Source organism: Nicotiana sylvestris, chromosome 2, assembly GCF_000393655.2.
Source record: "Nicotiana sylvestris chromosome 2, ASM39365v2, whole genome shotgun sequence".
Lineage (NCBI taxonomy): Eukaryota > Viridiplantae > Streptophyta > Magnoliopsida > Solanales > Solanaceae > Nicotiana > Nicotiana sylvestris.
This window is the reverse complement of record NC_091058.1, coordinates 163379983-163400982: the sequence shown is the minus strand read 5'-3', so window position 1 is coordinate 163400982 and position 21000 is coordinate 163379983. Positions and strand designations below refer to the sequence as shown.

The 21000-nt window shown below is 38.3% G+C and overlaps 1 long non-coding RNA gene across 3 annotated transcripts; it reads right to left on the bottom strand.

Annotated features, from left to right (window-relative positions):
* Positions 1-5679: 5679 nt before the first annotated feature.
* Positions 5680-20106, bottom strand: LOC104234364 (uncharacterized). 3 transcript variants are annotated; one of them, XR_011405523.1, is made up of 4 exons: positions 20013-20106; positions 19868-19937; positions 19697-19785; positions 5680-18789 (listed from the first exon to the last, which is right to left on the bottom strand). It is a non-coding gene; the product is annotated as an uncharacterized lncRNA (long non-coding RNA). The 3 variants fall into 3 exon arrangements; XR_011405522.1 differs by having other exon boundaries at positions 19868-19912; XR_712934.2 differs by lacking the exon at positions 20013-20106 and having other exon boundaries at positions 19868-20006.
* Positions 20107-21000: the final 894 nt, after the last annotated feature.

Genomic DNA, 21000 nt, shown 5'->3' with positions numbered 1-21000 from the left:
TTCATTTTTCATTTTTCCAATTCTTTCTTTTTTCTCTTCTGTTTTTTTCTTCTTTTTTTCAATGACATTTTTAGGTTCCAATGAGGGTAGTCAAAGAACAATAACCAGTTCAAAGGGTTTGCAAAGGGTTGATAGTGTTTGGGTAGCGAGAATAAAAGCCTTGTTCATTCCAACCGGAGAATATTAATGTTATATGGAGGATCAAACAGAATACCTTTTGACTGCATTTGCATTAATAGTTGTTTCAAGGACATTTCCATTGACGTGTCCCAAGTACAATGCACTCTTTTGGCAGTACTCTGGTTGCAATGTATGGACCTTTCCAATCTAGAACCAATTTTTCTTCAGATGTTCCAACTCTTTGTTTTATTTCCTTAAACTTTATCTTCATTGCGATCTAATCCTTGATTCATTATTTCGAGGTTTGACAGCTTTTAGGATCTGGGCATGAAGTCCGCAAGCATTTCATGTTTTTGAAATCTGCATTTAACAGAACTAAAAAGAGAATAAGAAAGAAAAATGACAAGATTAAGAAAAGGGACATTCCTAGACAATGAAATATTAATTTCATTTGATTTTTGATTTTTTTTTGATTGTTTTGATTTTGATGATTTTTTTTAAATTTTTGAAGGTACAAGGTCTTACATTAGAAAGTAAGACAATAAAGTAAAACGTCCGGATCATACCCTGAGATAATCCGGACGCAGAAAGGATAGCAAGGCTGGCTACCGAGACTCCCGTCTAATGGGGAACTTTCATGCTTGGCGATCATTTTCTGGCTTTTCTCCTGTCTTGGCAATGGCTGCAATGACCTTCAATGCCGGATCAAATTCCTCAGTTTCACAAATCATTCCGACTATTGGCTCGATGTTGTAGGCAGGCCACAGATTGTTCATCACATCAGGAGCTTCTTCATCCCGAAAAATAATTCTTTCAACTTCAATCAAATCTTCAACTGCCTTTTTGAGGGTCCAACAGTCTTTTGTACTATGCCCCACTGCTCCAGAGTGGTATTCACATATAGCATCAGCTCGGTGCAAGGGGGACTCGGGGTTCGGCCGGTTCGGGGCCACTGGCTGCAGTAGATTTAGCCTGATTAGCTTTTGGAACAAGCTTGAATACGATTCAAGAATAGGGGTGAACTGATTCTTTCTGAAAGGCTCTCTTGGGCGAGGATTATACTGGGGAACATCTGGTTGGGGATTATATGGAGCTTGGTAAGGGTGGACATTTATGGGAGTTGGAGCTCGATTTTGTGTATAATGTTATGGCTGCGTGTAAGATTGCGCACTCATCACCTCATAGGGAGGCGGTGCCACGATATAAGCATCATCTTGAAGGGGATAATAATGTGGTGGGACGATATGAGGCACATATGATTGGCTGAATGACCTGCGGGGCCCCCTCGAGTTTGACACCATCATGGCTCCCTCTTCGAACCCATTTCTATTCATCAAACCCTCCAACAAACCATTTTTTGCGCAGCCTGTGATGTGGCCTTAAAGGCAACATGACTCAAGATTCGACCCGTTTTTAAACCGTTTTCAACCATTTCCCCAATTTTGATAGCCTCAGCGAACGGCCTACCCATAACGGCCATCATGTTCTAGAAGTAGTCAGCCTCTTGGGCCTGCAGAAAGACTGTGACCATTCCAACTTCGTCCATCGAAGGCTTTACCCTCGCAGCTTGCTCACGCCATTTGACAACATATTCGCGGAAGCTTTCCGTGATATTCTTTTTCAAATTGGACAAAGTGTTTCTGTTGGGAGCGATGTTCACATTATACTGGAACTGGCAAACAAAATCTCGGTCCATATCGTCCTATACATGCCAATGAGTAGTTTCTTGATATGTATACCACTCAGAAGCGATTCCGGTGAGGCTTTCCCCGAAATAGGCCATTAGCAGCTCCTCTTTCCCACTAGAACCCCTCAACTAGTTACAGTATCGTTTCAGATGAGCGACGGGGTCTCCGTGCCCATCGTACTTTTCAAATTTTGGCATCTTGAAGCCAACTGGCACGTGGACATGGGGAAACATACAAAGGTCAGAGTATGACACACTCTTTTGACCACTCAGACCTTGCATGTTTTTCAGGCTTTGTTCTAGGCTCTTCATCTTCCGATCCATTTCCTCTTGCTCGAGATTTCCAACAACTTTTTCTTGCTCCGCCGAGAGGTCATATTGCGGAGGTTGAGTGAAAGAGTATGGGGTCACATATGCTATTTTTGTCTGAAGCTGTGGACCCTGAAAGATGAACATTGGAGGCGGTGCCTTTGAAGCCGGTGCCTGGGGGCGAACCACATAAGGCATGCCAGGATCATCGGAAGACATTGGAGGGTGCCCGCATGGGATGAGCGGGTTGGGCACAAGGGCATTGGTAACCTCACCTGACCTGTGGATCAATTCAGTGAACCCAGGGATTGCACTTGGCGGTTCCCTACCATTAGACCAGGCGTCCCACATTTCCAATATGCGTAGACGCAACATCTTGTTCTCTTCAACGACTGCTGATTCTAGCTGTAGAATAGCCGATGCTGGGCTATCCTCAGGACCGATGATTGGTAGATTGCTTGCGGAGGCCATATGTGCCTTTGTGAAGGATGGGAGACTAGACTACCAACAAAACCAACCACCAAAACCTGGCTAAATGCTTGCACATCCAATAACCTTGTTAGTTTTGAAATATTTAACATATAGAAAATCGCACATTGGGATGCAATGCACATAATAGTTAAACGCTTCTACCGTGTGTTTGAACGGTTGCATGTTTCATCCCGGCCTTAACTAGCCCTTTTCAGTCTGTACCTCTTTTCTTCATTTTTACCTCTCTTTAATCACTCTTGTTTTTACCGCTCCTTTATTTTTTGGCACTTTTTTTTTCCTCTTTTTTTTCACTCTTTTATTTTTTGTCACTCTCTTTTTTTCACTATTTTTTCTTTTTCTCTTTTTCACTCAATTTTCTTTCTCTTTTTTTTCAGTTTATTTTTCACTCAATTTATTTTATAGCTATGATTGAATCTGATGGGGATTGCCTACGTATTATGACCCCGCATGAATCAGATCTTGCGTAGTTCGGGAAGATCGAAAATGGAGTAAATAAACTAACTTTTTTTTGTTGGAATTTTGAAAGAAATGCTTTAAAAGACAAAAGGAAATATTTTTGATTTTTTTGCTTTTGAAATTTGATTTTTGTTTTGTTTTTGAAAGAAAGACTTCTAAAAAATTCGTTTGCTTTTGATTTGAACTTTGGGAATTATAAAAGTAAAAAGAAAATATTTTTGTTTGAATTTTCATTTGTTTTCTCTTTTTCTAAAGAAGAAAGAAAAATATTTTTGGATTTTGGATGTTGCCTCTTAATTTTCGAAAGAGAGACTTTTAAGAAAATGTTTTGGATTTCTGAGTTTTGTTTTTATTTACAAAAGCACTTCTAAAGAAAGGCAAAAATATTTTTGGACTTAATTTTTTCAAAAAAGTTTTATGGACATTTACAAAAGAAAGACTTCTAAAGAGTATTTTTTGGATTTTTTTTTTATTTTGATTTTTTGTTTTGATTTTTTTGGAAAAATACTTAAAAATGAAGGAAACCCGTATTTTGGATTTTGATTTTTATTGATTTTCTTTTTATTTCTTTTTCCGTAAGAAAAAACTTCAGAAAGAAGGACACTACTTTTTTTTGAGTTTTGTTTTAAAAAACTTTTTTTTATTTGTATTTTCTAAGGAAAAATTTCTAAAGAAGGAACTAATGATTTTTTTTTTTGGGATTTTTTGAAAATTAGGATCGGAACCGATGAGGTTTGCCTACGTATCTCACATCCGGTGAGAATCAGACCAGCATAGTTCGGTCAAATTTGACAAAATGAAAACCAACTAATTCTAAAGACAAAACTTTCTTTTTCTTTTCTCCTTTTTTTCAAAATTTTGGCAGAGTTTCGGTATATTTTGGACACTGATTTCTCAAAATAAGTAACTATATTTTTAAGCCCTCACATTGAGTTTCTTTTTCCCAACTTTTCTCCTATTATTCATAAGTCGGTCAACATGCAAATCCGAAGAAAATAAATACGCAAGTAGCAAGTAAGATGCCTCAGGATGGTCTTTTCATTTCGGGTATACCTGTCCTATACAGAACCAACCCATGTGTTGAGTCTCCAAGGTCAAATGCACGTGATGCAAACAAACGTTCCTACTAGGGATCCGACATGAGGCTTTGTTATACTAGGTTTAAAACCTGAGTTTATTGTTCTAGACCTTGCTTACCCGAGCGGACAACTCGAGCCGGGGGGGGGGGGGGCAGCGTACCGGGAATACAGAAGCTTCACCAGCTTAACAACTTGTCCGAACCTCGTTCTAAAATGGGATAAGACTCTAGACATAAGAGAAGTCACACGAAGTGCACCCTTCTCTATGATTTAGAAGACTCAGAGAGAGGAAGGGTTTCGTAGCAGTTTATATACAGTTCACCGAATATCAAAGCGGTAAAAACATTTAACACATTAGGCTCAAACATGTAGTAAAATTAGATAACAGATAAAGTCAATCATAACAGCTATCCTAAGCTCGAATTCTTAAATCCTGAACCGAAGTTCTGGGTGTTTGATCCCTAACAGAGTCGCCAAAGCTATCACACCTCCTTTCTACACCCCGAGAGGTATACAAGGGAGTTTTTCCAATTTAAGTGACATTATTCAAAATGAGATTAATTATTCATTTTTTGTTCACAGTCGCCACTTGGGATGGTTTGTTTTCTGGTGTCCCAAGTCACTGGTTTATTTTTAAATCCCAAATCGAGGAAGATTTCGACTTTCCTTTTGAAGTCTACGAACCAGAAATTCTGAATAAGGAATTCTGTTAATCCGATGGAAGGTGTTAGGCACCCTCGGATTCCGTGGTTCTAGCATGGTCACTTAAACTATCATAATTAGCTTATTATCTGATTTTAAAACATGTTTTAGCCTACGGTATAATTTTAAATTATTAATCACTTTTAATTAATTTTAGAAAGATTCAACGTTATCTAAAACACGTTTTTGAACCACGCCACATGAAATGCACCCGCGGTCCATGAAACATTTTATTTAACGTTGTTGAGAATTGGAGTTAGGTCACATGAAATGCACACCCGAGTTTAAGGAAATTAATTTAAATAGCGCGCCTAAAGCAACTACGCACTTTCAAGTTTGTGAGGGCCATGGAGAATTCAACTAAATGGCACACCTCAATTTCTAAAGGGTTAAAATTAATTAAGTAAGGGCCATGAGTTTTGAGACTTTATTTGGCATGGCACGCCTCAAATTACTTCCCTTAGAAAAAATGATTTCCTTTTGAGGGCCATGAATTATGGACAAGATATTATTGTGAATGGAAAGTGTAAAAATTGACATTAGCAAACCAAGCTTGGATGTCTATTAATCAACATATTTAAAGTTCATAAAATTGGATTATGGTCATCTTGTTATTATAATTTGCCTAACAATTAAAAGACTAAGTCAGGGGCAGAGTTTGAATGGACGAGGATGGCCTTTCTTAAGTGGTGGGTCATTCACACGTCAAGGCCCAAAAATTATTTAAGTTTCATCTCCATCGTAGGCTCAAGCGGGTAGAGTACCCAGTTTAACAGCTACGAGAGAAAGAGACTCATTAAATCATACTAGTGCAACCATGATTCATTAATCGCATAAAATAACAAGGATTTCAATAACATTCGGAATTAATTACAAACATTAACAAATAGCATTCCCAATTACAGAATAGTTTCAATTTTCTAGACTAGGAAGCTAGCCTAATGAGAATTCACCATCACATAGACAGATCACTCTCATGCCTGACGAGATCTCCAATGCCCTCAAAAGTAAAATCTAATCGAGCTCATAACTGTAGTTCTCAAAGTAATCTGGATACTCCAACTTCAAATCTCACGCCAGACAAACAGCAATATTTGTATTTCCATGTATTTAAGCATACAACTCTATATCCAATTTAGACGTCACAATAATTTGAAATTGAACTAAGTTTACAGTCAACACTTAGTAACATTCTTCATACATATATGTGAATTTTCATTGAAAGCTTAAGTTTTACATTATAGAACCATATGTACATAGCACATTCCTTGAAAAGAAACTAAAACAAACTCTAAACAAAGGGCCAAATAGAACCAGAGAAAGGTGCACAAAAAAAGCAGGAGCAGTATAGCAACCAAAGAAAACATCCTTGCTCACAAACTCCAGTACCACTCGAACCCCCAACAGATTTAAAAAAGGAGAACATAAATTGGATCTTATAAATACTTATGTTCAAAATGAGGTTAAGTGAAGTGTTCAAACACAACAGTAAAGAAAACCTCAACACCTAAAAGGAAACATAAACATTCATAATAAACAACAACTAAACACATGATAGATCACCAAATTAGTAAATGTTTATTCATTAATTCAAACTAAGTATGGAGGGTAGACATACCTAAATTGCAGAAAAATAGCAAATACATAACCAAACAAAGATTAGAGAACCAGGAGATGGACCTCAACAACTCAAGAGCAACAAAATCAGCAGCCACTCAACATATCAGCAGAATCCGGGTAAAATCAGCAGAAAGATGGAAGGAAAAAACAACTCTGATTTTTTTTTGGTGTGTTTTTCTTGTTTTTTATATCTAAATTGAAACTTAAGAAAAGGAAAAATCAGTTGCAATGAAGAAAGGGATCTGAATTTTTAGAAAGCTTTCGTGTAAAAAAAATCTGTCTCAAAATTAGTCTAAAAAATGAAGAAAAAGTGTGAATTTCAGAGGGTATTTTCGTGTGTGTGTTTTCAGAAATCAGAGAGTGGTGTTAAGGTTCTTTCTTGGTGAGGGTCATGGCTAGGTCTAGGTTTTCTCTTGTGTATTTTGAGAAATGGAGAACCAAATAGGAGAAGAGAGCTCTGGTTGCGCCGTTTCTCTCTATTTTTTAGAGGGGGACCGATTCTCTTTTTGATCTTCTCATGGTGAAGATATGTTGAAGGTTGAAATACCACGAAGAAGGAGTAAAACGGCGCTCTCCGGTCTAAAAGGGTAAGGGTCCATTTAGGGATTAGGTACTATTATATAGGGGTAGGGATTAGGTTAGGGTATGGGCCTATGAATTATAGGCTTGGAAATTATGGGCTAGGTCCAAGCTGGCCCAGTCCGATTTTGAGCTTTAAAATGGCCCTTTTGCCTTTCTTTGTTTTCCTTTTCTTTTATTCGATTTTAAAATCCAATTAATTAAAATCATAAATCAATCTATTTTGTAGAAATTAAAATTCTTTATTTATTTTTAACATTAAAACAACTAATTAACTTAAAACTAAGTAAAAACACTAATTTCTAAAGACTAAAAAGTTAAATATGTAAAAAAAATTATGATTTTTTCTATGATTTAAAAATATTAAAAATGCATGAAATGCAACTAAATAAAGAAAACTTCCTAAAAATCAATAAAAATTATTTTTGGTCTACTTTTAGGAGTTATCTTCATGTAGGACAAAAATCACGTGCTCACAACACTCGCACTCAAACTCTCTTTTCATTCTCTGTTACTTGTGATAACTATTGGTCTAGCCGGCTGAAAGCCAAGGCTGGACATTGGAACTACACCTGCTTTAAATTCTGTACTTTCTTCTTTTAACTGGTATGTCTCTAGTTAAATTTTGAAACTCAAACTCCATGTGTTCATTCCTGCACTAGTTCAATTGGCTATGTTATTCAACTTGTTTCCCTGTTACTACTTTATTTAGCATGTCTAAATTCTGTCTTCTCTTGTTCAATGTGTAATCAACATGTCTAAACTTCACTTGGTTCTTTGATACTTGTGCAGCATGTTTACTTAGTCCCTGCTTACCCCCTCCCCCAACTGGTATGACAACGTTAGTTACTTAGTCTCCTAATGCATTTAATTGCCTAATTGTATGTCCAATTTTGTCCAACACACCCTTGTCTTCAACATGATTCTGCTACATTCTTTCTCTATGCTTTAACGGTCTATTACCATGACCGACTTGTTCACTGGACTCCTAGTTGTTCTGTGCATTTATTGTCTCAAATGTTTCCCTATTTATGTGGTTTCAACTCTATATGTTCCCAATTCCTTTCACCCCTGTTTGTAAATTTGTTGGTTAAGTGTCTGTGAATCTGGGTATTCTATGATTAATTGGTTGTTTGCTAAATTTGCTTTCCTTAGAATTGATATCAAAAGGTTCTTCTACTCTTAGTATTCTTCTCAAAATTGGTGTCACTCCTAGCATCTTCGTAAAACTTTTTTCCATTTCTGAAAACTTTTTCACTTCTAAGGTTATCTCTACACTATTTTACTAAGCTCCTCAAAATTATGTCAAGCACTTTCACTTTACTCTTAGACTATTAGGTTCTGCCCCTCTGGTGTGGGTACTGCTTAGGGATCATTGAGATTACTCTGAACTCTGGCACACTAGGGCTGGCCCTTCCACACTGCACATAACCAATCCTCCATTTGAGAAAGGTCTTGGTGTGAGCACTGCCCGGGATCCTTCAGGTCCTTAGGTAACTTTGACACACCAGGACACACTATTGGTTGTGAGATCTTTGGTTTCTGAGATTGTATTGAAGGTCTGGCATTCCTAGGTTTGCTTTGGGCTCGATTCAGGCTCCTTATAGTATAGTTTACATTTATTTATGTAATTCATTTGATCCTGTTCTTTAATAATATTCTTTGTAAACAGATATTGGGGTAATCGGTAAAACGGGGAGGATTCCTATATGAATTTTTGTGGGGAAACCGGGTAGAAATCCTGCTTTAGGTTTATATTATGATGATTTACAATAGAAATCATGCTTTAGGATTATGTTGTGCTTATCTGCAATGGGAATCATGCTTTAGGTCTGTGTTGTTTGCATTAGAAATTTTGCCTTAGGATACTCATGTTTACTGCCTTTGCACATTAGAAAAAACATTATAGTTCATCACTTCATTTCTGATTCAGCATAAGTTGTTATCACCTGGAAATCATGTCATTAAGCTACTGTTGTAATCACGCTTAATAAAATGACCGTCTCTCTCTATGCATTAGAAATCCTGCCTTAGAACTCTGTTTGCATTTGCTTTAAATCATCTCTATGTCGCTTAAATTAATAATTATCTATAAATAGGTTTAAAGACAACCCCAACACATAGATATCATGTTCTAGTATAAATATGCATGAAATCAGCTTTTGTAACATTAATCGCCTAGATCAGCATGCCTATAGGACTGAATAACTTCAAGTTGTCTTAATTAGTTTGCAGAATTATGATTGCATTTAGATCCACGCCTAGGCAAGCCTTAGGTAATTGGTGGTCATATAAAACTGTGAAATTATGCTCTGTTTATGCGTGAAACTGTCCAGGTTTAACAGATTCTAAAATCAGTAGGCAAACACGATTAGGTTTATATGTTGCATATTCTATGTTTGTGATGATCATTTAGATACCCTATTCAAGGACTTCTCTGAAATTACCTGAAAACTATGTTTAAGACGTGCTACTTATTTGTTTATGTGTGGAGGTAAATATGAGCCCCCTTAATTGTTTCTCTATTTGATAGTCCGATATATTCTTTGTTGTCGCTTAGATTTTACCCTTTAGACACCTTAAGAAAGTTTAGAACTGCCTAAAATTAGAGGTCCTAAACACCTCCAGGACCACAAGGAAGGGACGGGTAAAGCACGCTTAGAGTTCATTAATTAAAAATCGCTTATATAACCACTAGGGGGAGGGTAATGGGTAGTAAAGGATATGATGACATGTGCACTAATGCCACGTGTAACCCCTCTATTTAAGGAAGGCTTGCCGGGTATTATACAGATATGATCCTATAGGCTAACCACCTTAGGACTTCCTTTCCTCTATTTACATATGTGTGCTTAGACTGTCTAAACTTCCTTAATTTACATATGTGTGCTTAGACTGCTTACCTACTAAATGACTAATTCACATAATTGAGTTCGGCCGGAACCCACCGTTGTGGACCGCGAGGGGTGCCTCACACCTTTCCCTCAAGGTTATTTCGAGCCCTTACCCTAATCTCTGGTAATGCAAACTGGTTATATGAGTTAATTGCTCTAGGTGCCCTAATGCACCTTAATCCATTAGGTGGTGACTCTTCAAATACCCAATTCCCAAAAGGAAACTAGTTGTTCCCAATAAATATCGAAACCCGGACTCCGCGAGGAAAAAGGGGGGCGACAACATGGCGACTCTGTTGGGGATATTTAGGCTCTTACCAGCACAAACTTATTTTTTATGAATTAGTCTTAAGCATGTTTTATCCCGTGCATCCTCCCCTTATTTGGATTTAACTGCTTATTTTCAAGCATCTATCATTTCCTTTATCTCCTGAAACTGACTTGTCTCTTCATTTTTTTTTCATAACTGTCTTTCAATTATTTAAATACCGCATTTATCATTTTTTTAACGTGCAAATACTTGACAACATGCTATTTATTGTTGCATAAAGCATGTTCAACATCATATTCCACTCGTGTGTAATCAATACTATAGCAACGCTTGATGAGTGTTTGTGCTCTTCCTATATATCACGCTTTTAAATTCGGAAAGGCTTATGTGAGGTAAAACTAGTCGATCAGCGGTGCGTTCGATGGTTCCGTGCCTTTCCCCCTCAAGTTGTCCGCTTAAGGGTCCTAGTCTAGACCCCTGTATCAACTTTACTCTGATTATTTGCGCATGCATCATGGTCAAACCTAGTCGGGTTAATATGTTGTCCATATAATAATCCTTTAAGACAAGCCTCGTCCAAACGTCCATCGAGTTTTCCATAATCACAACGGATGCAATCGCGATTGTGTGCATTAATTTGGAGAAATAAGCGCCAATATGCTAATCAATGTTGTATAAATAGACGAACCTGGAGGGGGAAAGGGCCTAACCACCATTTGTTTTGCAGAAAATGAGGCACGAAGTCCCCAGATTCAGTATGGTCGGTAGCATACCTTCACTTTTGCTAGATTGGTGGAGGGATATTCCCTCAAGTGACCAAAATCATGTGAAAGGAGTCTTAGGAAATATGCCTTATCTATTGGATCTTCAGCTAAACAAAATGTTGATCGAGGCTGCCACCATGTTTTGCAACAAGGAAAGGGCTGTGTTTCGCTTTAGGGACATAGAAGTGACCCCTCTTTTTGAAGAAATAGGGGGATTTGCTGGGTTGCCTTGGGATCGCCCTAGTTTATTAGTTCCTGAAAATTGCACCACTAGAGGATTCCTTAAGATGATGGGGCTGAAGAAAAATGATGACTTGGAGTGCCTGAAAAACTCCTACATACCTTTCGACTTCTTCTATGAACGATAGAGTCACAGTAGCTCTTACCGTATCTTTGATGATGAGTTCTCAATCACCTCCTTGAGCTGGGTTCATCATAGGGTCTTCGTGTTCAATGTGTGTTTCTTGGGCATGCTGGTATTCCCGATCCAAGGAGATAAAATCCATACCAGGATGGCCATGGTGGCCAAAACTTTGATAGACGGGATCGAGGGGCAGACATATATCATTGTCCCTATGATCATTTCAGATATGTAACGGGCCTTGGAACACTGTCAGAAGGGGTTTTGATTCTTTGAGGGTTGCAATTTGTTGTTACAGGTTTGGTTGTTAGAGCATCTCCAAAGGGGTCAATACCACCAAGAGTTTCCACGAAATCCGTGAATGATCACATAGCTTTCCATCACCCTAAAAGAATGACTTATATTCCAGACATGTTTGCTCAACCTAAGGATGTTGTAGGATGGGTGCAATTTTTCAACAAGTTAACTGAGGACCAGGTTCAGTGAATGTTCGAGTGGTTCCCCACCGACGAGTTCATCATCAGATCCAGGGATGTCCCACACTTGGTGTTGATTGGGTTAAGGGGAATATAGCCTTATGCTCCTCTCAGGGTCATAAGACAGGCAGGCAGGAGACAGGTCATACGACGAGTCGCTAAAATGAGTCACTTCATAGCTGATTTTCAGGGTGACGCCATCCCATATAAGAATGAAGCACAATATATGTGGACTTTGAAGATTATCATGGAAAAATATACCATCGAGCCGGACCGATATCATGCGGGTCACTCATACTTTTACCCCTCATGGTTGGATGATAACATAGCATGGATCTTCGAGCCAAGGGTTGGTCTAGGAAACATGGTCATAGACGAATTTTCCGAAGTAGAGGTGCAATATAACAAGCTGTGCAAAAGAGTTCGAGAGTCTGAAGTTGAGCATATGGCACAACATAAGGCCGATATGGAAATGATTAATAAGTGGAAAGAGAGGGCTGTTAAATCCAGTGAAAGGCTTGAATATCTGGAGTACAAATTGATGGAATTGGAGGGGAGGATAAGAAAGAGGACACCGACAGCCAGAACGCTAAGGGAAATGAAGGAGGGCATTTGGCAAGGGCATTCTTACTGCTGAACCTGTGCGAGCTAGGAGAACTGATCGACAATAGCATCCGGTCTGGAGAGGGTCCTTCTGGGACTAAGTAGATTAGGTTTACTTGATTTTCTTTTAAATGTAATAAGGCCAAGTGTCATTAATAACATTATCTTATTTAGTGCCATTTTGGGTCATTAATAACATTATCTTATTTAGTGCCATTTTGGGTAATTTATTATTACATTAATGAAATGAAGCAATTATTGGCACTGAATTTCTCCAAGTTTATTTGTCGCTATGTCTACCTCGGGCACAATGAGGCTCCCAAATTAGGACACGAATTTACAATCCCGCAATATGTGTTTAAATACTGCAAATATTTCAAAACCCTTACTGACTTGTTTACCATTTGTTTTTCTTTATTCCCATCCCCTAAGGTTGGTTCGCACATACTGGCATCATTAGCGTATCGCACCAGATCTAGAGGCCCTCCACCTCCTCCTCATCCAAGTAATACAAAGAGCAAAAAGAAAGCTAAAATGGATGACTTAAGTGGTATTCGAAAGGAAAATGCTGAAACTTCAGACAATCGGAGTACTCCGGCGCCAAATGATTTGGTTTTACGGTTGGAACAAAAGATACTGGAGCTACATGGAGAGCTTGAGCAGTTCCGCAACTTAGCAAACATATCCCTCAACCTGAACGTCCCCGATATCAACCAACAAAACACCAAAAACCCAGCACCTCCCCAAAATACACCAAACTAACATCATCAAAACCCTCCTGCACCGCATCAATATGCAACTCCACCTCAAAATCTCAATCCCTTACTGATACCAACTCCACCACAACACCATCATCAACTAATCCAGTACCCACCAACCGATACCTATCACACTCCTCATAACACACCACAACCTATTCCCGGTCCTCAAAACTCAACCAACAACCACCACTACACAAAAGTCCCTGGCACTCACCAAAACAACCCTATATATGTGAAAACCGTACCTCACTCTACACCAGAATCCGCTGAGAAGGACCTGCTCATAAAGAACATGGCTAAGGAACTCAAGAAATTGACAAGTCGAGTTCAGGGTGTCGAATGAGGCAAAGGGATAGAAGGTTTGAATTATGAAGACCTATGCACACAGCCGGATGTAGAATTGTCAGAGGGTTACAAACCCCCAAGTTCAAGATATTTGACTGTACAGGTGATCCCAGGGTTCATCTAAGGACCTATTGTGACAAACTTGTTGGGGTCGGAATGGATGAAAAGATCCGGATGAAACTTTTTATGAGGAGTCTTACGGGAGATGCTTTGTCCTGGTACATCAGCCAGGATCCTAAGAAATGGTCCAACTGGGTAAGTATGGCGTCTGATTTCATGGACCTATTCAGGTTCAACACAAAAAATGCACTAGATGTTTTCTACATTTAGAACCTCAAGAAGAAGCCCACCGAGACTTTCTGCGAGTATGCTACTCGTTGGAGGTCAGAAGCGTCCAAAGTCAGGCCAGCTTTAGACGGGAACAAATGAACAAATTCTTTGTCAGAGCACAGGATCCGCAATACTATGAAAGGTTGATGGTTATTGAAAACCATAAGTTCTCTGAAATCATCAAACTTGGTGAAAGGATCGAAGAAGGCATTAAGAGCGGGATGGTAACAAACTTTGAGGCACTACAGGCCACGAACAAAGCATTACAATTAGCTGGCATATCAAAGAAGAAAGACGTGGGGGCAGTAATGGTAGCCGAAGGCCCAAAATCTCCACTCACATACCAAACACCTCTGCCCACATACCAAACACCTCCACCCACATACCAACCCTCATCTCCCAGATATTCCCAACCAGCCACTGCCTATCACACATATTACTCCCCACCATTTCATTTCCAGTCACCTCCAACTCGTCAAAACTACCCAAGACCCCAACCTAACTTTGATCGTAAACCACCTAGACAATTCATAGCTATTGTTGAGCCCATCAACCAGCTGTATGAAAGGTTGAAGGTCGCTGGTTACGTCTCATATTCCCGTTGTGGCAGTGGAGAACTCATCCAATGGGTCAACCCAAACAAAATCTGTACATATCACTCCGGTATGAAGGGGTACACTATAAACGAGTGTCGAACATTGAAAGATAAAATGCAGACACTGATTGACAATAAGGTCATACAGGCAAAAAAAAGTTGCACCTAATGTCCGCAACTATCCTCTCCCAAATCATATGGGCGGTGGAATACATGTGATAGAGATGGATTAAGAATGGGATCCTGAGGGGTCAATCGGGCTTATTCAAGAAGGCGATAACATTAAACCTGCAGTCACACTCACTCCTATTGTAGTACAGGCGCAGTCGCCAGCCGAGGTTGAGGTAGCCACATCGGTTCCATTTGAGGTTGAGGTAGCACCACCTGCAGCCACACCTATTCCATTTGATGTAGAAGTGGCCACACATTTCATAGTGACAGTATCAATCACACCTCCTTTCGATTCAAAAGCAATACCCTGGGATTACTTCGCCGAAGCTAGGCGAAAGGGAGAGGCAAAGATGGAAGAAGATGATGCTGCACAAGGAATGACCAGGACCCGAAGGGTTTATACACCTGAACACTTGGGAGGATCAGTAAGGAGGCCACTACCAAGCCACCCGTCATTGAAACAGGGCCAGATGATCTTTGGAGGAAAGTACAAGCGAGGGAATACTCCGTCATTGATCATTTGAACAAAACCCCTGCTCAGATATCCATCCTATCACTGTTGCAAAATTCAGAGGTGCACAAGAATGCTTTGATGAAGGTGTTAAACGAAGCCTACGTACCCAACAATATCACCTATGGAGAGATGGCCAACATGGTAGGGCAGGTGCTGGAAAGTCATAAGATAACCTTCCACGAGGATGAACTACCGCCTGAAGGGTTGAACCATAACCGAGCATTGCATATCACGATACAATTTGAAGACAAATTCTTTGCCAGAGTCCTGATCGATGGAGGTTCAAGCCTCAACATTTGTCTGTTGGATGCTCTGAAAAGATTGGGCAAATGTTTCCATGAAATACGGGAAGGAAGCATGAACGTGAAAGTCTTTGATGGGTCTCAAAGGGCCCCAATTGGGGAGATTAATCTTGGTCTGCAGATGGGGCCAACTTGGTTCGACGTTGAATTCCAAGTGCTTGACATAACAGCTTCATACAATCTTCTGTTGGGACGACCTTAGATACATACCGCTGGGGCTGTGGCTTCCACACTACACCAGACCATGAAATTTGAAGGAACCATCAGGAGGTGATCATTCATGGAGACAGGAGTAACCCCATTTACACCAGTCAAACCATCCCGGTTATCAGGAACAGAAAAAGGCTAGGAGGAGAAACTTATCATCACATCAAACATATCAATACCATTGAGAAAGACAAATGGTGGAGTAACAAAATAGAAAGCATACTAGCATGGTCTGGGTATAAACCCGGCAAAGGGCTTGGGAAGAATCTCCAGGGCATTACCAAACCAATACAGCTAAAATGTCATGGTACTACCTTCGGGCTCGGATACTAGTATACATGGCAGGAGTATGATGATTGGTCGCCTCTATGGCATGGACCTTATTACCCTTTCGAGCAACCAGTGCAACATCTGGGTCAGACTTTTCACCAGGCTAATACAATATGGGGAACCGCAGAAGAGAAAGCATTAGTTGGGCTAAGAAATTTATTCCTAGAAGATGAGGATATGGATTGCAGTGCAATAATTGAGGAGGAGGAGGAAGAAGGCCTCACCATTCAGACTATAGAGAAGGGAGTTGTTCTTAAGAACTGGACTGCCACATCATCCCGGGCCCGCCGAGTCCCTTGGTAGCTTGGCAATCGGCCTAATTTAATTCCTATAGCCATGCTAGTCATTTAAGATATTTTCAGTAATTTTGTTTTAAAGACTCACTTGTTTCAAAATAATTGCTCGATTCATCGAGCCATGCCTGTTTTAGATGCTTTCAGTTTTAATCAATGCATTACTATTTATTATTCATTATTATCTTCCACACTTTTCTTTCTACAGCGTTATTATTAATTAATAATTTTCCTGATGAACCGGTGACTGTGACATGTAATTAGACAATGCAATATAAAGATAGTGACTCGGAGGAAGAAGATGAAATACCTGAGGAGGTTGTCAGAGAAGTTGAGAACTTTGAGAATAAGCCTAAGTCCAACCTGGATGGAACCGAAGCAGTAAATTTGGGAGACGCCGAAACGGTCAAGGAAACTCGCATAAGCATTCACTTATCACCGACAGAGAAGGAGGAGTACATCCATTTATTGAAGGAGTATGAGGTTATCTTTGCATGGTCATATGATGACTTGACCGGTTTGAGCACGTCCATAGTGGCTCACAAGTTGCCTACCAATCCAATGTGTCCGCCCGTGAAGCAGAAACTCAAAAAATTCAAACCAAATATGAGCCTGAAATCGATTACTCATTCACTCACGAGCCCGATTATGTAATTTGTTTTGAAATTCGACCCCAATTTGAAGTCTAAATCCCAATTTTACAAAAATCCCTAATTCTACCCAAACCCCCAATTTCCACCATGAACACAATAGATTTTAGGTTGAAAACTTATGAAATATATTGAAAGATTGAAAGAAAATATATTAAAATCACTTACCAATGGATTGAGGAAGACGAGTTCTTTGAAAAATCGCCTCTAGGATTTTCTAGTTTTTAAAATTTGTAGAATGAACAAAAATCCCGTCTAAATCCAATTTGTTCGGTTGCATATGTTGCATTTGCGACCAGGGGTTTGCAATTGAGAACCCCCGCAAATGCGAAGAACACCTCATAATTGTGAAGTCTTCGCACCTCTGCTTTCATCACATTTGCGATGAAATGTTCGCAATTGCGACCTCTTGATCACAAATGCAAACTCTTGCTGACTCAGGCACTCTTCGCAAATGCGAAGAAATTGCTCGCAAATGCGAGTATGACAGGATTTGGGATGTTCGCGAATGCGAAGACTAATTTTGCAATTGCGAAATCAGAGACTAGTACCAGAATCTGCAGAACACCAGCTAAGTTTTCTAAGTCTAAATCACTACGTAGCCTATCCGAAACTCACCTGAGCCCTCGGGGCTCCAAACCAAACATGCACACAAGTCCAAAAATATCATACGAACTTGCCCGTGCAATCAAATCGCCAAAATAACACCTAGGACTACGAATTGAGCACCAAATCAATGGAAATTTTTAAGAAAACTCATGAACTTCTATTTTAACAAACGGACATCCGAATTACGTCAAACCAACTTTGTTTCTCACCGAATTCGACAAGCAAGTCACAAATATAGTAATGGACCTATACCGAGAACCGGAACCAAAACACGGACCCAATATCAATAAATTCAAACATATGTCAAACTTTCAAAGTCATTAAACCTTTAAACCTTCCAATTTCAACAAAAAGAGATAACTCGAGCTAGGGACCTACCAATTCGATTCCGGGCATACGCCCAAGTCTCAAATCACGATATGGACCCATCGGGACTGTCAAAATACGGATCCGGAATCGTTTAATCAAAACATTGACCGAAGTTAGCTCAAATGGATTTTAAGGCAAAAATGTCATATTTTATCAGTTTTTAACATAAAAACTTTCCGAAAAAACACCTGGACTACACACACAAATCAAGAAGGGTAAAATGAGATATTTGAGGCCTCGAAACAAAGAATTAGGTTCTAAAATACTAGATGACCTATCGAGTTATCACACTATATGTGATTCCCACCTTGTTTTCCTTTTTGTCGGTATCCAACTCATAGTAGGAATAAGGTACCTTTTTCTATTTCCATCTCAAACAAAAAATACTACTATATAGTAAAGGAGCATTTGCAACTCGAAATTGACCCAGAGAAGGATCCTTATATCTTCATTTATATATTGTCCTTTTCAACCACTATAATTTTGATAACAATGGCATTTTCATTAGTTTTTCAAGGGTAATCAGGGTATTAAAGAAAAGGGGGAATTTAAAAAAAATGATTATGCTAGGTGCAACATGATCAAAATGTAGGCTGCTATCAAAGATTTTCGATTCATTCATTTCCCCAAGAAAGTAAACATAGATTTGAAGATACAATAATAACGTAGAGAGGGAAAAAGAGAGAGAGACGGTATGACCTGGAATTGGAGTAATCCTCGCTTAGCAATTTCGTTCAGGCCGCATGAGTTTTTTCGACTAAAGAGACATGAGAAATTTTCTGTTTGTCAATTGGTTTGACAAATACGAATCGAGTTAGTCAAAGCTTTGCGGTGAAACATCATTTTAAGCTTCAATTACCAATCTAGATATCAAGCAGTTGGCCTAAATTGCCTGTCATCCTAACAAAACAAAAAAATATCTTTCATTAGCTTTTCTTAATAATATTTTAATCAAATACCTCAAGAAATATATATCAGCGTAATTACCAAAACAAACTCAATACAAACAGCACAAACAATAATAGATATTAATAACATAAAAATCTCAATTAATGATTCACACTTTAGAAAATAGTAGATCATTTAAACGCGAGTAGAGGATAATTTTAACACCGCCGGGGATACAATAACACCATGAATATACCACAAAATATTCATAAAGTTGATCTATTAAGCCTCCATGAGAACTTCGCATACATCATCTTCCAATTGAAGAAAATAAGATCAGTCAAAACATCAAATTTCCTAAACCAATATCCCCACATGATTTTAGATGGCTATATACTAATGCATTACATATCTTTTTCCATTTATCTTGCAAGTCAAAGCGAGCATAGAGAGCCAAAATAGACAAATATAAGAAATTTTTGCATGCTTGAAGTCATTTTCTGGTGCATCAATGTTTAATGTTATCGTTCTAGTCTGAGGATGAATACATGATGGAGGAGGAACTAGAAATCATATCAGGTTATTAACATCCAATTAAAAGCTATAAGAAAAGAAGCTACATAAAGTAAAAAAGAAAACCATATTTTTTTAACAATGAGAGCTAAAATTAGCCATCATGATGCCTATATATGTTGAAAAACATTACTCAATAAATTACAAGCTAAACTAAAATTACTAAGTATAAATATAATATACTACTGAAAGAAACTTCCTAAAGAAGATGACACAGATCATTCGTGAAATTACAAGAAAATAAGCTTAAAACATAATTAACATAGAATGAATGAAGCATAGTTAAAGAGTGTAAGATGAACTTTTCCAATAATTGAGACCATCGACAGGTTAACTGCGAACTTACTCGAAGAGAACCATCACAGTCTAAACTTCTATCTGAACTGCTAAATCCCAAACCTGGCTTCTTCTCTGCTTTGCTGGAAATTGCGATACCTACGGAAAACTCGATTATCAAAAACAAACACATGTATGGACTCCGTAGCACAAATTAGAATCAAAGAACAGCATAATCTACCTTTTTCACGCCATCAAACACCATAATAACAACAATCCCGGCACTCTCACAAAAGAAAAAAACAATCACACTTCAAAACATATAGATCCAATACTGAAAGACTGAAGAAGAAGAAGAGAAGCGCAGAAAGAGGTTGAGAACTCACCAAACGGAGATATGGCACTTCCAAGCAGGGAAGGAATAACAAAGGAAAACCCAAAGAGCAAGAAAGAGTAGCGGAGGAAGAGAATTAAAGAGACTAATTGTAAGACCCAAATACTGCCGTTAATGTTGTATAAGTGGTAAAGATAAATGGGATCCACGTGTCTATTCACCAATGAAATAGGCCAAGTATAAAGTACAGTATACATTACCTTTTGTACGACACCTTGTTGCACTGTTCGTACACTTCATGTCACCACGCGAAATCCCAACCTTAGTGTCAGAGGTAGCCCGACAAATTTTGTGGGCTAAAGCCAAATTTTATGAGAGACTTTAACTTTTTAATTTTTTTAATTATATATTTGAAGTCTTTTTTTTAGCTTTTTTTAGATACAAAGTTATTTATTTTTTTATAATCAATAATTCCTAATAAGTATTTCTCAATTGACAATATAACTAATCTACTTAACATTTCTTGTGGCATTATTGTTCTTAGGTAAGATTTTGTCAATTTTAATTTTGAAAACTTCTTTCCGCAGAAGCAATAGTAACTTGAGTTATGAACATTATTTCATAAGCAATTTAGGCACTCGGAAAAGAATTAAATCTTTTTATATGATTAAGTATATCAATTAAACTGCTATCTTCTAATTGTACTATTTTCCTTAATACTTTTAATTTAGAAAATAAATCTAAACCATCAATATCGAATTGATTATTATGTTGTATGAAAAATTTAAGATTAAGGCAATATTTTTTCAAATTTTCAACATCTAGTGATCTTAGCTTTTACTACCAAATAGAAAACCAAAAATATTTTCATATGCTTCGAATTATTCAAATCTATTTTGAAGTGAAAAAATAGTCTTTTCTATTATATAAAAGTAATCAACTCTAAAGAACTCTTCGAATGATTTTGAAATTTCATTATCAACATTCGCATCAAATTGTTACTTCATATATATCATAAGTTTCTTACGAAATTTGAGTTC